This window comes from Portunus trituberculatus, chromosome 38 (assembly GCF_017591435.1).
Source record: "Portunus trituberculatus isolate SZX2019 chromosome 38, ASM1759143v1, whole genome shotgun sequence".
Classification (NCBI taxonomy): Eukaryota; Metazoa; Arthropoda; class Malacostraca; order Decapoda; family Portunidae; genus Portunus; species Portunus trituberculatus.
The window spans coordinates 33,539,043-33,551,542 of NC_059292.1; the positions used below are offsets into that span (position 1 = coordinate 33,539,043).

General features: G+C 38.3%; 1 long non-coding RNA gene across 3 annotated transcripts in view; it reads right to left on the bottom strand.

Moving 5' to 3' along the window:
* Positions 1-6,773, bottom strand: part of LOC123514855 — a 23,979-nt gene extending 17,206 nt beyond the window's left edge. Inside the window, exons 1-3 of one of the 3 annotated variants that reach the window (XR_006677711.1) lie at positions 6,733-6,773; positions 726-831; positions 1-62 (exon numbers count right to left, since the gene is read on the bottom strand). The exon at positions 1-62 is cut by the window's left edge and continues 110 nt beyond it. This is a non-coding gene — a long non-coding RNA (uncharacterized LOC123514855). Of the gene's footprint in view, positions 108-725; positions 832-6,679 lie in introns of all 3 variants that reach the window. The other 2 variants (XR_006677713.1, XR_006677712.1) reach the window with 2 other exon arrangements.
* Positions 6,774-12,500: the final 5,727 nt, after the last annotated feature.

Genomic DNA, 12,500 nt, shown 5'->3' on the forward strand with positions numbered 1-12,500 from the left:
CTCAGGTCAGGCCTGTGATGGAGTACGCATCCCTAACCTGGTCCCCCTGCCCACCCTTGCGGCTTGCCAGGATCCAGGGCAGGGCACAAAGGATATTATTAAAGTGTCTGTGTCAAAGATATGTGTTTCAAAACACTTTAGCTATTTTAGTATCTTTGCATGTAATGGTAGAATATCCAAAAATATGATATGCAACAGATCAACTTTTCAGTGAAATATTACACAATCTGGTAAATCTGCCAACTGCAATGGGAGTTTGGGTCCTCTCCTATTCATTGGAACTTTGTATTACTAGTTTAAATGTTCCACAATCAAGCTCACCTTATAATTTGCTTGTTTTGCAAATAAATTTTCCCCATTGAAATAAAACAATTATCCTCTCTCTAATAAGTCTCATTCACCCACCAAAAAAGTTCTTTTCATACATAAAGTGCATGAAGTGTGTAGTCACAAAACTAATGACAATTATAGAAACAAGCTGGCAGATAATGCAACAAACAATAAAAACTGGTTCTATTAATCTAATTAGCTTATGGATGGGATGATTTCTGTTCAAGAAAAACAATGGAATGGTGGAGGAGGATTGCTATCATTTGGAAGATTTTCTCTCTCACTTCATTTAATCTATCACGAGAAGTACCTAAACATGCTTTCTCCAGCCTTTCTAAAATGTTACAGAAATGTGCCAGCAGTGCCAACTCATTTGGACTTTGGCTCATTCTTACCAGACTCATTCAGCCCTTGTTGCTGGCTTATATGGGTGTTCAGCTGGGCAGGCTGTGTAAGACCAATGAACTTGCTGCTGCATGTTTTGGCTTTATTTTGCTCAACCTGCAAAAATATACAGGTTCAAATATCCTGTAAATAACATTTTAATACTTTACAGCATCAAGTAAATCACATCAATGGAAAACAGCACATCGTCATCAGTACTTTAATATACTCATATTTGATCCCTTGAACCAACCCAAGTACAACAATCTATCTAACCTATTAGGTACCTCCACTCAAACAACGAACGCACAAGGAATTACTGCCAATTTGCAAGAACTCAAATACCAATCACTATACACCTGATACCCAGCACACTAACTCAGTTCACTATCACCACATGCTGCATACATATCACCATCAATCAAAATAAACAATGTGACAACTAATTACATACAATGAAAACCACATCTATAACATAACTCCATCATCAACATGTCAATGGGGTCATCACTTTACCTGTGACTTAGTGAAAGAGTATGAGACTAAGGGAAGTAGAGGATGAGAAATACCATAACATCTGCATTTATCCAGATCTAACCAAGAAATTAAGGGATGAATGAGAATGCTAAATGAAAAGAAGAAATAAAAGAACTAAGGAAAGGCAGGGTACAATGCATCATCAAGAAGGGAGACAGTGTACCTAGATCAGGATGTAGACTGGAGCAATTGAATGGCAAAGGAAAAAGCAGAAAACATAAAAGTATTGAATATACAATGTCTATCAAAGGCTTAATCTATAAGTTGAAGTATTAATAGATATTGCTACTGCACTGTCTGATGGAGATCCAAAGAAAATTTGAGATATGACTTCTGCAGGAAATGTAAACACAATATATATTTATGAGGAACTTTAATGAGAGAAAGGGTGGTGTGATTATGCCATTACAATGAAAGTAAGGATGTCTTTCAACACAAATATCAACCAAAAGTAAGGACATATTACATGTACAAGATAGTCAAGAGTTGAGAATTTAGATTAATAATAGTATATTTTATTGTAAATAAAGAGGAAAGGAACAGAACAATGCAAGAAGAAATTGAAGGATATTAAATGACAGGAGTACAAAGGAGCCAATAATGATAACAGATTATAATGGACATATTGGAGTCAAAGGAGATCAGTGTAAATGATAATGGAAAAATGATATTAGATTGGATGGAGAACCACAATTTAATAATGCTGAATGATGATATGGATTACGAGGATGAAATCACATAGAGTAGGGGCAGGCAGAAAAGCATCATAGATTATGTGCTAGTAACAAATAAATTTTATGACAAGTTCCTTAGCATGAGTACTGATGAACAAAAGAAAGCTGCCATATCACGACCATAACTTACTTGAATATAATAGTAAATATATGCCTAAGTACAAGGAAGATGAGCAATAAGGAATGGATAGTAAGAGACTACAGACAAGAACTCTTTGAATTTATATAGAGAGGAAGTGGAGAGGAGTTCATATAGCTGATGACAGAGTAAGTAACATTGGAGAATTAGAAGAATAAGAAATTACAAATAACATTCTAAAAAGTCAAAATAGAAGAAGAAAAAGGAAAGCCATAGGCAAAGAGAGGAGGAACTGGCTTGGGTTATAGAGGAAACCAAACAGGAAATTAAAGAAAGGAAAAGATTTAATAGGATTAAAAGGGGAGCACCAAGTATAGAGAGAAGAGAATACAAATGTGTCTATAGGGAACAAAAGGTGAAAACACAGGTATTAATAAAAAAGGGAAGTACACAAATGAAGAGAAGATTGCAAGAGATATTACAAAAATAATAAAAGTAATGGAAAAAAATATCTGGAAAATGAGAAGGTTGAAAGGAGAAAAAGAAGAAAGCAAGTGAGAATATATAGAGAGGACGGAAGAGAACTAAAAAAAAAAAAGTGGAATCAATAAGAGCAATTAATGAGTTTGGGGAACAATATACAGGAACCATACAAAATAGAGGAATGAATAGGGAAAAGACACTCAAGCAGGTTTTACAGTTGGTGGGAGAATTGAGATTTTATATATATATATATATATATATATATATATATATATATATATATATATATATATATATATATATATATATATATATATATATATATATATATATATATATATATATATATATATATATATATATATATTAAAGTAACTACTGTATAAAAAAAAATATGAAAAAAATATGTAAAAATAAAATAAAATAAATAAAAATAATTGCAATATCTAATCATTATGCCAAAGCTTTTTACAGCATTAAGAGGGGCAAAATGGCTAAAACCCTTAGAGATTACAAGATAAATCCACGAATAATAGAAACAAACAGCTTCAAATGTATACAGGAGACAAGACTAAGGTAAAAAATGGGAGGAAAAAGTGGAGACCAGGCACTGGTGTACAGGCTCAACTACAATATTCAAATTAACAAGATACAAGATAATGGAAAAATTAGAAGAAATGGATAGAGGTTATAAGATGACAATTTCAAGATTACATAACTTTTCTCTGCTGATGACGGCATACTCCTAGCCCAGAGAATTGAAGATGCAGAAAGGGTGATACAAGCCATAATGCAAATAAGTAAGAAGAGTGGCCTAGAAATTAACAGGGAAAAGAGCAAGATAATTATATTTAATATGAAAGAAAAACCTTTAGAAATTGTTGGTATCCAAGCTAGCAAGGAGATAAAATATTTAGGAATAACCTTGAACAAGACCAAGAACTGTTTCAAAATTCAAAGACATCTTATGATTGAAAAGGCAAGGAAGTTCACTAACTTTACATTTTCAATTAAAGCAAAAAGCTGCTTAAAACAATTGGAAAAATCTGTTGGAAGAGTGTGGCCCTCTCCTAGTGTTGTATAGGTCTAGTATAGTATATTTAACACAAGAAGAAATCAAGAAACTACAAAGAATTGAAAATAGTTTTTCTTCAGAAGCCAAGACATGCATAGGAAGCAGTGCTTAAGGGAGAAATAGAAACTTCTGGCAAGAAAGCAAGAGTAATGGAAGAAAAGTTGAAATACTTACCTTGCATACAAAAAAAAAGGAAGGTAACTTCTTTTTTTTTCACGGTAAGGCCTATAGCGCCTGTAGGCACACTTGAAGAGTGTATGGGAAGTGCTGTTCAGCTTCCGCCCATTAGTGGCGCAGGCAATTTTATTTATAGTGGTACCCATATTAGGGCCCATATCACCACCCAAGCTAATCTTGAGTGTAACCACCTAGAACCTGGGTATCATGGTGATATGTAGGTAACTTTAAACCACTCGACAAATGGCAAAGTGTTTTACGGCTGTACGTGGTGGGATTCGAACCTACGCCCGATCCCACGCTCACCACCTTATCTTTGCTGGGAAAGATTGTGGAAGAGATGAGGGTTGGGGAAAAGAGAGGTGGATAAATGAGGCATTACTAGATAGGAAACTGGTCAAAATTAGAGGAAAGAAGATAACAAATAAGGAAATAAAAGAAAACATTAGACTTTGGGATACAAACCAATAGAAGCAACAAATACAAGAAAATACAAGTTTGAAAGTACTATAGAAAAAGTGGAAAACAGAGATAAGGGACAGGATAAGGTGTATGCAATGACAGATCCAAAGGGGAGGTGGGTGTCCAGGGGTGTCTGGATGACCCTGGCACCTTAATCTAATTCAACTCCTCTCTGCAGTGGTGGATCCAGGGGTCCAGTGGTCTGGACCCCCATCCAGCAGCTTGTTTTAGACCAATTAATTATTTTCAGTTAAATATGATAATTGTAATTCAATTTGAACAAGGAAAAATAAATGCAAATTTAAAGATGATTTTAGTCATTGTGTAAACAAGAATCACCTCTGTACTAATTCTAGTGTCGATTTAGCAGCTTTCTCTCACTGCCAACTGGTGAAGGAAATTAGATTCTTTATTCTCTTTGAGCACAGTGAGTATTAAAATCATAATACTTTTTCAGTATCAATTTAATCTGACAAAAATTAATTCATGGGCAGGTTTTTAAAATATATTTATTGGAAATTTACTAAAGATACAAGTTTTATATAGCATAAAATTGCACAGTAAATTAACTTAATCTGAAATTCTGGTTTGTTCACATAGCCAGTATGGTACAGTACCAGTGACCAGCAGCAGCTGACCATTTTCAAAGGGACTAAGTTACCATATTCCATTTAGCTATATTCAGTTTGTTTGTATTTGTTGAAAAATTCCTTGCAGTTTATGCCATAGGCTATAATTGGGTAATATATAAGAATACTAGTGTGGAAGAACCTTATCAGCAACATTTTATTTGGGAAAATATATGTTCAATGTGTAGATCTAAATGTTGTTTTATGTATGCTTGCTGTTGGAGATTAATTAGTATTTACTGACACTCCATTATCCATTAGGCCTAAGCTGGATTTGCCTCACTAGGCAAGGCTGAGTGAAATCATGAGGTAAAAATAGTACAAAGTCAACAGTAATGTTCTAGAATAGTAAAGAAAAAAAAAAAGGTTCTTCTCTAGAATCACTGCTCCACGTCGATCTGTATAATACGTATAGCACAGTGCAGTATATGTAACGTGTTTACCGTCAGTGAGAGTTTTGGTGAGTGCTTGGCCTTAGTGTGTTGTGCACAAGCCTTCAAATGTGCAGTGTTCGGCGAGTTTTCTCTGAGTTCAGCAAGCTGCGGCGAGCCACGGAGCTCCATCACACTCGGAAATGAGCAGTACACTGACTTGCAATTGTTTCTAGCTGGGGTTTGTGGGTAACTGCTGAATAGGATTCTTATTGTCTATAGTTCTTTTGTCCAATGACGTGCCACCACTTCTTAACACCATGAGCTGCGCCAATGGGAATTTGCTACATGTATTCGTAGGCGGGGCACAGCTGGGCAGACAGGTGCACAGAGACTCTGTGTGTGCAGTTCAGCCATGGCCACCAGTGACACTAGTTGTAAAGGTTGCGAATTTGATTACTGGGAAATCATCGCTTCTGCGATGTACGTAAGTCAGTGTACAATCAAGAAGAGGACCAGCCAGGACCTTCATCCTTTCGTTAAGGTATTGTGAGGAGGGGTATTGGTAGAGGTAGGGCATATTGTGTGGAGCTATAAATGAACTGGTGTGAGGGGAGGGAAGCTGCCCCAAAGCAAGGATACGGTAAGTTAGGTTTATGTTAGGGTTAGGTTAGTGTTGGAGGGGGATCCGGGGGGTTGCAGACCCCCCATTAGGTTAGGTTTATGTTAGGGTTAGATTAGTGTAGGGGGGATCCAGGGGGTCTGTGCCCCTCCCGGCTCAGTTAGGTTAGGTTTATATTAGGGTTAGGTTAGTGTTGTAAAGGGGGTCCGGGGGGGCACAGGCCTCCCGGTTAGGTTAGGTTACGTTAGGTTAGGTTTTTGTTCTTAGATATTTTTGGATTGCCATATCTGGCCTCTTTTGGCTCCCCCCAAAACCCCCGATTCCCCACAGTCCCCCAAGGTTGTTGGGGGATAGGAGGGGGAAGGGGAGAGGAAAGGGGGGGAGCAGTGGTTCTGTAGTTTTACCAAAAAAAAAAATAATAATAGGCCATTGCTTTGGAAATTATTTTACCTAAGCAAACCAACCTATCATAACCTGGATTAGACTCCCCCAACAAGAAAATCCTGGATCCACCCCTGGTATGACAACAGAGAAGCATCAGTAATGCCGTTTAGATAAAAAATAAATAAATAAAATAAATAAAATTTGGGGCACAGGAAGAGATTTCGAAATGAGGCCACGGAATGTAGAATGTGTAAGTGAAAATTAAGAAAATGAAGACCTGCAGCATTTCATTTTATCCTGCCCAGCCGACACGGAACAGAAGGCAAACTCAGCACTACAGCAATCCTACCAAGATGAAAATCTGATAGGAAGAATACTTTCTGTGAAAGAAATAGAGAACATTAAGAAAAACCTGTGTAAGTCTGGCGCCCGACAGGCGTGAAGACAGCAGGCACTGAACTTAACTGTGAAGTTGTGACTCGTGAAGTGAAGCTATGCAGTCAGAGAACATTGCGCATGGGAAATGACAAACGGCATGCGTGTCCCACACCCACCTGCTTACCAACGACATTTATATATATACGTATACACACACACACACACACACACACACACATATATATATATATATATATATATATATATATATATATATATATATATATAGAGAGAGAGAGAGAGAGAGAGAGAGAGAGAGAGAGGATTTTAAGCGAATAACTTAACTAGCACCATGTTTCTCTTCTCCCATAATCACATTAAATTAATTTGCTACTAGTTCGTCAAATTTTGATTAGTAGTTGATGTATTTATCAATAATAGGAGAATGAAATAGTATAATGTATCAAAAATAGAATATATTTTATCAAACGAAGTCTGACTGAGTTGAGCTTGTGACCTGAGTCTTGAGACCACTCACTTTCCCTTCTCTCTCTCTCTCTCTCTCTCTCTCTCTCTCTCTCTCTCTCTCTCTCTCTCTCTCTATATATATATATATATATATATATATATATATATATATATATATATATATATATATATATATATATATATATATATATATATATATATATATATATATATATATATATATATATATATATGACTGAAATCACAGTCAGAAAACTGTTTAAAACAGCTTAGTAATTGTTAGAAACTACTGACGTGGTTCACCTTCTCTCCAGAGAAACAAATGCAATACTATAAGTAACTCCCTGCATGGCTGACTCTCACTGACCGTCCTTTGGTCTAACGTCCGTGTTCTGTTTTGCAGTGATACGACATTCAAGTAAAAAAAAAACAGAATGGCGGGCTCTTATTGGACGTCCATGACATGTGATTTACAGGCACCACAAACTCCCACGGGACCCACAATGCCCTATTAATGTATACAGCAACAAGAAGAAAGGGAGGAAGATTGAGGAAAGCGGCTCCCAGGTGTTAATCTTTCCAAAGCATCACTACAGGCCAATAAAAGCCTTCCGCGTGAAAAAAAAAACTTCATAAACGTGAAATAAAGTGAGTAGATCACCACAACATACACTCATTTCATGCGCTACTAACTAGGGCCAATTGTAATGGTAATGATAATAACAATAATAATAGTAATGATAATAATAATGATAATGATAATAATGATAATAATAATAACAATAATAGTAAGTAAAACGGAAAACATTGTGAGCTATAGAATATTAAACACATTTATCATCCCACTTATCTTAATATTTTGTTAGTGTCCCTTAAGAGACTCACGCTTTCTGTGGTAATGCCAACCATCTTCAATGATGCCAAATGTTTGCCAGACTCAAACATTTATGAACAACGCAAGACAAAAGACACAAGAATAAAAGAGATATGAAAATTGACCAATGTGTGTGGAACCTTCCCCACCATTTGAAATTAATCAAACTTGAGCAAATGATTTATTATAAACCAGCAACACTACATCAGCGAGAAAAAGGAGAAAAATAAAATTTCAACAAAGTTTTTTGGTATTGATTTGAATGATGCATTTAGTAACAGAACCACAGAATTATTTACACACACACACACACACACACACACACACACACACACACACACACACGCACGTTGTTACACAGGTAAATTTTCATAACATCTCTTTAGTCTTGTGTCTTACGTCATTGACAAATTTCCGAGTTTAGCAAACATTTGCCATGATAGAAGATGGTTGTACGTACCACAGAAAACATGAGTCTTTTAAGGGATACTAACAAAATATAAAGATAAGTGCTTTGCTTGGAGGACGTAGCAAACACCTACCGAAACGATAATTTACTCCCAGCGAGGTCTAATAGCACTAGTTATTTTCTGGACCAGTTCTGGTCTGGCTCAATTCGGGGATCCTGTGAACTCACCATTAAAGTCAGTTGTTATCTCGCTGAACGTTTGTTTCCCTTTGTGTCTCAAAACTTAAGGGGGGCAGTCACAGCTTGCCCCACTAAAGACAACTCTCCTCTTAATACAAAACTACAAGCACTTACTACACACACACCCTTGACTTAAAAAAAAAAAAAGGACGACTCCCAATCAATCCTTTGAGTCCCCTTCTGGGGAGGGGACCATAAATGTCCCCAAGTCGAACCGCTCTCTCGATTGAGACCTAAAATGTCTTAACTTCTGCAACATTCGCGGTCTTAGATCTAATTTTTAATCTGTGGAACACCACCTCTTCTCTACTAAACCTCATCTTCTTTTCCTCACCGAAACACAGCTGTCTGAGGCAACTGACAGTAGCCCCTTTTCTGCTCCCTCCTACTTTCTCTATCGTTATTTTCGTTCCAAGGCTGGATGTTGCGTCTATGTGCGCAACTACTTAACTTGCTCCACCATCTGGCTTCGACTCAATAGTCACTCTGTAACTAAATATATGTGGTGTCAATCGCTCCCCTAACTCCTCTGACTATAGTAAATTCTTTGATTATTCAACTCCTAACCTAACCTAATTTAACCTAACCAAACTCTTTCAACTAAGCCTATCGACTTCTACCTTTCCTTCATGCTGGAAGTTTGTCTACATTTAGTCTGTTCCTAAAAAGGGTGACCATTCTAATCCCTCAAACTACCGTCCTATAGCTTTAGCTCTTGCTTGTATAATTTTTTCTAATCTATCCTGAATATGAAGATTCTCAAACATCTGTAACTTCACAATATTCTATCTGATCGCCAGTATCACTTCCATCAAGGCCGCTTTACTGGTGATCTTCTGGCTTTCCTTACTGAGTCTTGGTCATCCTCTTTTAGAGATTTCGGTGAAACTTTTGCTGTTGAGTTACACATATCAAAAGCTTTTGATAGAGTCTGGCACAAAGCTTTGATTTCAAAACTGCCTTCCTAAGGTTTCTATCCTTCTCTCTGCAACTTTATCTCAAGTTTCCTTACCGACCGTTCTATTGCAGCCGTGGTAGACGGCCACTGTTCTCCTAAATCTATTAACAGTGATGTTCTTCATGGTTCTATCCTGTCATCCACTCACTTTCTATTATTCATTAATAATCTTGACCAAACTTCTTACTCTATCCACTTCTACGCTGATGATACGACCAATCCTTCAGGAAGTCAACAGATCACGCAGGGATGCTACGGAACGCTTGACTTCTGATCAAGATTTCTGATTGCCCCATGGGGCAGAGAAAACTTATTAGTGCTCAATGCCTTAAAAACTCAATTCCTTCATGTATCAACTCGTCACAACCTTCCAGACAACTATCCTCTTTTCAGTGACACTCAGCTGTCCCCATCTTCTACGAGTACATTGACTATCCTCGGTCTGTCCTTTACTCTTAATCTTAACTGGAAACTTCACATCTCATCTCTTGCTTAAACAGCTAATATAAAGTTAGGCGTTCTGAGGCGTCTCCGCAAGTTTTTCTCGTCCCTCCAACTGCTAACTCTGTACAAGGGCCTTATCCGTCCTTGTATGGAGTACTCTTCACATGATTTTATTTGAGGGGGTTCCACTCACACATCAACAACTTTTCGTCTCATCATCTCCCCTCCTCTGACTGACTATTTTCAGCCTTTTTCTTACCGCCGGAAAGCTGCATACCTTGCTATCTTTTATCATTATTTTCATGCTAACGGCTCTATTGATCTTGCTAACTGCATGCCTCACCTCCTCCTACGGCCTAGGTGCACAAGGCTTTCTTCTTCCTCTCAAACCTATTCTGTCCAACTCTCTAATGCAAGAGTTAAGCAGTACTCTCAATTATTCATACCTTTCTCTGGTAAACTCTGGAACTCCGTCTGCTTCTATATTTCCATCTTCCTATGACTTGACTTCTTTGAGAGGGAGGTTTCATGAAATTTTTCCCAGACTTTTGGCTAACTCCATCACTCTTTAAGGGAACTGGCAATCAAGTGGGCCTTTTTAAAAAAAAAATGTTGCCCTTAGCCACTTCCCCTCTTGCATTATAAAAAGGAAGATGAAAAATAAGGAAAGCATTAACTTGTCAGAAATCTAAAACTGAGAGAAAGTGCCAAATACTGCAAGAATGACTGGATGTTATCAAATTTTTAAATAGCCTTTGATAAAAGGACCAATCATAATCCCTCAACAGTGTGTGTACTTCACTACGGTCGTCTGCTGGTTACCCAGCAAGCCATCTCCATTACGGAGCGAGCTCAGAACGATCTTCGGATAGGACCGAGGCCACCACACACTCCACACACCGAGAAAGCGAGACCGCAACCCCTCGAGTTGCATCCAGTACCTACTTCCTGCTAGGTGAACAGGGGCTACACATTAAGAGGCTTGCCCACTTACCTTACCGCGCCCAGGACTCGAACCCGGACCTTCTCGGTTGTGACCCGAGTGTGCTAACCACTACACTACGCGGTGTGTTTGTTTATTTGTGTGTGTGTGTGTGTGTGTGTGTGTGTGTGTGTGTGTGTGTGTGTGTGTGTGTGTGTGTGCATGTGTGTGTGTGTGTGTGTGTGTGTGTGTGTGTGTGTGTTTGTGTGTGTGCGTGTGCGTGTGCGTGTGCGTGTGCATGTGTATTCACTGTTTGATCTGCTGCAGTCTCTGACGAGACAGCCAGACGTTACCCTACGGAGCGAGCTCAGAGCTCATTATTTCTGATCTTGGGATAGGTCTGAGACCAGGCACACACCACACACCGGAACAACAAGGTCACAACTCCTCGATTTACATCCCGTACCTACTCACTGCTAGGTGAACAGGGGCTACACGTGAAAGGAGACACACCCAAATATCTCCACCCGGCCGGGGAATCGAACCCCGGTTATCTGGCTTGTGAAGCCAGCGCTCTAACCACTGAGTGTGTGCGTGTGTGTGTGTGTGTGTGTTGGTTGATCTACTAACACTCATAATTCAGATTTCATTGAGAGAGAGAGAGAGAGAGAGAGAGAGAGAGAGAGAGAGAGAGAGAGAGAGAGTCAACGTAGAAAATGTTAATGTGAGAAAAGGCCTTTCAGAATGATTTGGTAAGACTGGAGACTCCTCCGGTCACGCTTCACGCCGCGGTGTATTTATTGCTGATTTTTCTTGTGATATTTCATAACACAGGACGTCCCGGCGACCCGTCACCATCAAGTGACTTTACATAATTTCCTATCAATATCATAAATCCAAATGTATAATTCATTTTAAAAAATAGACTTGTTACACCTTTTTTTTTCGAGTACCGTTTACTGTTTTTTCAAGGACACAGTTTCTATAAAGGAATAAATAAACGAATAGATAAATAAATAGATTAATAAATAATTATATATGAATAGGCCATGCCTGATTAATTTGGTTAGCAAAAAATCTGCTGGTATTAGTGAGGCCTTTGAATCAGATTGGCAGCGGCGAACAAGAACGGATGACTCATACTCATCCCATTGTGGCTCTGGAACAGACTGAGGACGCAAGGTGAAGGAGTGGCAGGGCTGGCTGGCATTGGCTGGCGGCCTCACTCCTATCCCGACCACGGCACAGGCAGGGCCACGCTCCCGTGCTGCTCGCCTCTTGCTTCGCGCAAACATACGTGTGTCGGACAAGTTTCTCTTTTCTTTCGGTACGTACTAAACATTTTATCTTAAAAGACATGCAAACATACCAAACTTACTAGGGTGAGTGTGTAAAAAACAAACAAAAAAACAACAACAACAACAACAACTTGTGTATACACTCGTATGCATAAATCATGTAAGATTATATAGAAAAAAAAATACTGTGTGTTCTAGATAGTTTGATAGTGATGTGTTTA